Raw genomic sequence first — 6,000 nt, forward strand, 5'->3', positions numbered from 1 at the left:
GACCATTAAAAAAACCAACCCAACAATGATATGAAAGCATTACATAATTTTAAGGCCCATGACTATAGTCAGGGCCTAGCACTGATAAGCTCCCCTTCCCAATCTCACCTACTTTGACTACAGCTTAGTCAATACAAAAATAACCATTATTAGAACAATATTGGTTTCTATATAATTTTATTACTCCAATTTAACAAACTTACAGGGCTACATGCTGCTCCTAATACTGATTCTCAGAAAGTTACAGGCAACTGCATGTTAATGTTACTTATATAACAGTCTTTTTATTAAATTTTGATGGATAGCATCTGCTTCATTTACTCACAGCTTATTTTGTAGACCTTTCAAAGGTCAGTGGTGGGAGAGAAGACAGGAAGCCTGCCTGCCTGCCGCTGACTGCTCTGCCTGAATCCAGTGGAAGTCTCTGCAAGAAGGAGATGAACAGATGCCGTGTAGGGAGCAAACATACCCTGGGGGAATTGCTCCTGGAGAGTGGGGCTGGGCTGGAAGAGAGGCACCAGGCAGGCATTCAGTGCTGCCAGCACAGGTTGCAGACTCCTCAGAAGAACAGGGAGCTGACATAATCTGCCCCTGGGCATGGAGAGAAAGGCTTATTTTCCAGGGAGCCTGGGAAAAAAAAAGATAGCCTTTATTGCAATCCAGAATATATCTGGAAGAAAAACAAAGCAGGAGGACAGGATCTGTCCTGAAGGAACATGGTGGCCCAGAGGCTCAGGTTCTTCCTCATTCTAAGTTTCCACTACAGAAAAAGGCATTTTTTCTTGGGCTGCCTTCTAATAGATCCTAGTTTTGATGATCAAAGACTGATTAGTGCTGTTGTGGTAAAGAAGAGGGGCAGGCAAACCTGCCTCAAAGTCCTCATGAACAAGCCAGGTAAGTGTCAATCTCCATCAGGAAGAATTGAATCAGATTCCTTGTTTGGCTGTCTCTCAGGGACCTTCTACACCTCCCCTGTATCTCATGCCTAGGCTTTATTAACATGGCATCCTCTGTGTTCTCTAACATACCACTGCCTGTCTTTCCTCTCCTTTCTACACTAGGCACAGTAATTTCTTCCAATCACCTGTAGTAAAGTGTTCTTACCATAGCAATGGAGTTCCTTTACTTAAAATGCAAGTAAATACTGACCCAAGTTTAGCAAACATTGATCCAGGTAAATATTGACCTAGGCACAGGCTGACAAAGTAGCTAAAGAAGCCGAAATATAATTTCTGGATGTTCTCAGTACCAAAGTTTCCTTCAATGCTCTGTAACCTCACAAATAATAGTTCTGAACTTCTTGAGATCTCTATAGATCAAAAAGATTGATTTTACAGATTTTGGATGTGTGCTACCAGTAGCATCATTTTTCTGTTAAAGCACTTCTTGTATAACTGTTTGAACTAAATGCAACAAAACTTCAAAAGAGAGAACCCTCTGTTGGAAGGAATAGTCCCTTCCCTCACTGTATGTCTTCCCTCCTCTCCCTTTCCCACTCTGCCAGACAATGTACTGTGTACCCCTCATGGTCATCTCCCTGCTCCTTCTGAAGGGAATCTGTGGGATCTACTAGGTCACTGTAGGAAACAAATTCAAATTATCTTCAGCTCAATTATCTAGTGTGTGATTACATCCTTTACTTTGGTCTCTTTTCTTTGGAAAGTCCAATCTGTTAATGGATTCGACACCAGTTTTCCTTTCTGCTGGCATTTCTATTCTCTCCTGAATCAAATTTTCTTGTGCAGGTGTATCCAGCAGCTGCAGAAGCTAGCCACATATCAATGGTAGTCTTACTACTCATGATGATTTCAAATGCTCCAAACTTAACTTCCACCCTTGAGCCGGAAGCCTGTCCTAATTATTCTTCATGCTTTTGTAGAATAAACATGCATTTAGAGACCACTGTTGCCTCCCTCCCTCAAAAAAGCAGCAAATGGGTAAAATTAGACTTTGCCTGAATCTTCCCAGCTCCAGACACCCTAGATGGGTGAGACAAAAGTGATTATGGAACAAAGACACCAGAACATCACTTTGACTTTACCTCTTCACCTTTAATTTACCATAAACATATATACATATTTACATAAAACATATGTAAAAACTTTTGCTGTTGCACACATTGATATACCTTAGGTATAGTCAGGTGCTCCACTTGCTGCATTTCAGTGATAGACAGCATTACATTTTGTTTCTGCCTGGCTTCTGTGCAAGTGTCAGCAGTCTCCTGCCCTTCAGAGAATCTCATACATGAAGGAAAGGGTCTGCTGACAGATGCTCCTCAGAAAAGGTACCAGGAGGCTAAAACTCCCTCGTAGAAGCCACTTTCCCAAGAAAGTGTGTCACTGGGAGTGTGGGCCATGAAGAAGGCAGTGATGACTGGATAGAAGAGAGGATTAGTTTACGTAAGAGGAGGTGAAATTTCAAGTGAGCAGCTGTTTCATCTGATTTTGGCTTTTCTTCATATTTTGCAGTATCTTGAGTTGCAGTCCAACCATTTTCAAGGTTCAGATGAAAAATCCAAACCTTAATTCTCATTTCAATGGCCCTTAGATCATGCTCTGGACAAACCTCGTCATCCCAGCTGGATTACACAATGCCCTAGAAAAGGATGACAGTAATTCATGCAGATGTTGGAACTGTAATCCTTGCATGTCATCTGTTAGTCAAGGGTTATGAACCAGCATGCAAAATGAGGCACATCCTGTGCAGCTCTGAACAGCCTATTCCCAGATTATGAAAAACATGTGAATGGACAGGTCATCCTTGATTTTCGGTGTAGTCATCACAGGCAGTAAACTTTTTCAGGGGGATCTAATAACTGCATTACTGAGGAAAGGAGTGGAAAAGAAAAAAAGGACCTTTACAGCAGCATTTGTGTCTGTGTGTGCATTAAAATGCTCTCTTTTATACGTTGGCAATATTTTTGAGGAAAAACATAATTTCTAACTTCAGCTAAACATATGAAATGTTGACTTTGAAGATGTGATGACATCACAAAACTTACTGGTTATGTTTGGATTGTGTGACCTCACTATGGAGAAGAACTACTGAGAATCTCAAGGTGTATTGGTGGTGAGTTACATGAGAACCAGCCTTGTCTAAACAGGGTGTGTTCTGTGGGGTTCAAATGAAAAAGATGTGCATTTGGCTCAATTTAAAAACATAATAAAAATAACAATGTGGGAGCAGAATCCAATTGGCATAGATGATATCTAGTATTTAGGACGGATAAGTGATCATGAGAACACATTACACTGTACTCAAATTTTACCTGATTTGAAGACATGGAAAATTAGAACATAAATCTTCTCAAGAAATCATAGCTCATAATAAAAAAAAAATCTTGAATATTTAAAACATCTTTTGCTATCAATATAGAATCAGATTTCTTGCAAGGTCACTTGGAATTGGGGTCATCAGCCATCACATACTTCCATGTTACAGTATTGTTCAGGAAGCAGTCTACAATATATCCATTGAATTTCATTAAGTGTTTGAAGAGATATTCACTTTAACTTGGCATTAATCAGCTATGTGCCTTCTTTTGATGACTATTTAAAGCATGTTCTACTTTTATTCTTCTGCTGACCAAGTAATTGCACTGATGCTCTTCAACAGTAATTTTCTGTAGTTAAACTGGATAAAACATAGTGAGGTTTTCTAAATAAAACAAAGTGTAATTCTACATGTAAAAACTTTTAATATAACAGCAGTTCCTTCAGCCATCAAAGTACAGTAGAATGTTTACTCTATAGGTAATCAGAAAAAAAAAAGAAAGTTATCCTTTTTCTACATCATTAATTGTTTCATTTCCTTCTTTGCAACATATTTTTCAGTTACTTTTTTGTTCCATACTATGTTCTTGGAGAAACTTTCTGTTCCAAAAAGACCAGCAACATTTTCATTTAGAGGATAACATACATGTTCATTGTGTTTCAATTGAATAAAAGTTAAATTGTGATAATGAATATTCTTAGGTTTGCATATATTTGGCTCATTTGGGGTTTTTTAATTTGTTTTTTGTTTGGATTTTTCTTTTTAGGTCTGTGTATGCAATAGATGAATTTATTAACCATGCTGGCACACAGAAATCATAAAATCATATTGAAATTGCAACATCCTGTTATTTATGCCATTTCAAAATTTAGGCACTGAATTTCTTGACTCATCATCATCTACCATAATACACCAGGAACTCAAACCCTTTGAGATCTAAGTCAAGGTCTGGGAAAGTGGTTGACAGTTTTTCAAATATCTCTAATAGATCTGACTTTCAAAGAGCAGTATTTGAAAATCGGGTATTGCATAAAGCACTGGAGGGTGGACATAGAAAACAGCCAGGCACCCACACCAACCAATATCTTCTGAAAATCTCAGTATATTGAACTAGTTTGAATCTATCAACTAAATGTAAGGATGGAGTTGTTTTGCCTTACATATAAAAATTAAATAAGATCTTTCAAAATGAAACTATCGGCTTTTTTTAACAAGATGGAAAGCTTGTCTCTGAAAAAGCCACACATACGTTTGCAAGCAAAGACTTATTCAAAGGTCGTTCTTCATTTATAAAACCAAACCACTGTGAGCTGGATCTTGAGACTTGGACAGGTTGGAACACGCATTTGTCACGTTGTTAAAGGTCTTCAACAGTGTTCCTGTACCCTGTGTCTACTCCAAACTGTTTGAATCAGTTCTGCAAGAAGAATTACCTATCTTTCAGTCAAAATTAGAAAATACAGCTCTCCAAGGAGGAGTTCACACTGTATGAAACCCATTCACAGCCTGCAATGCCATTTTTATGTCAACTTAAAATGAGAAACATTTGGCAAAAGAAGCAATAGAACTAAGTCACCAAAATAACAAATTCTTTTTCAAATTGGAAAATAGAAAGGAGAAAAACAGGTTTTAAAAATTCATCCAAGAAAATTCTAACAATTTAGAGGACTTTGGACAATATTTCAGGCCTCACAAAAGCCTTCCATTTTTTTTTTTTTTGGTGGTTTTAATTTTTTTTTTTTTTTTCACCTATCAAACTTTGGCTTTAATTAAGGCTATATTTTAGCCTAAAGGACACCTACTATTTAGTTTGAAGTACCTATCTAATAATCATAATATTTGTCAAGTGCACATCCAGGACAGAAATCTATATGGTTTAGAGTCCATTTTGCAACTTCACTTCTCCTTCTGTGTCCCAAAGATGTTGAATTCCCTCTGCTCCAACAGAATAAACCTCTGGCTTATGGATTACAGCAGGTTTGCAGGGACAAGTTAAGGTTACTTAGAATTCAGAAAATCTTTCTACATTTTTATTTTTTTTCCATGGCTCGAAGTACCAAACTTGAAGTCACCTGAAGTCAATGGGATCTCTTACACCTTTCATTATAAGCAGTACCATGCCATGCAGGAGATGGCATTGTCAGGCTGAGGGGCTCAACAACCTAACCAGTCTGATGAGCTCAACTATTCAGCTATAATGACAACAAGATGTGTTGCTCTGGGGTTAGATCTCTATTTCATCCCTTGACACCACTTTACATCATTGCCTCATTTCTCAGTATGTTTCGACTCGTCTCCACAAATATTATAGGACAGCCATTTAATATGAATTTGGTACAGAGTTATGCACCTCCCACCATCTACTGAAATTCCCCCTCCTTCCTGCAAGTCTTCCCAAGACCTCACAGATTTTGTGTTCATTGAGATAATTTGGTGTTGTTTTCCAAAGTGAGCAGCTTCCTCACATAATTTGTTATTCAAATAGTGAATTAATAATTTATTACAGTATGTTGCAGATTAAAAGAGAATAAAATTGGTGGCACTAAAAAAATACAAAATGTATGAAATGCAACTGCCAAATATGCTGGAGACAGCAAAATGGTTTTGTAGTTTTTAAAAATATTCTTTGAATCTTGAAATAAGATTCAGCCTGCCTGAGATTGCTATTTTTTAATGGCTTCTTTTATAAGATTATACCTCAGGATTTTTTATTTTTTAAAAATC

This window comes from Lathamus discolor, chromosome 1, assembly GCF_037157495.1.
Source record: "Lathamus discolor isolate bLatDis1 chromosome 1, bLatDis1.hap1, whole genome shotgun sequence".
Lineage (NCBI taxonomy): Eukaryota > Metazoa > Chordata > Aves > Psittaciformes > Psittacidae > Lathamus > Lathamus discolor.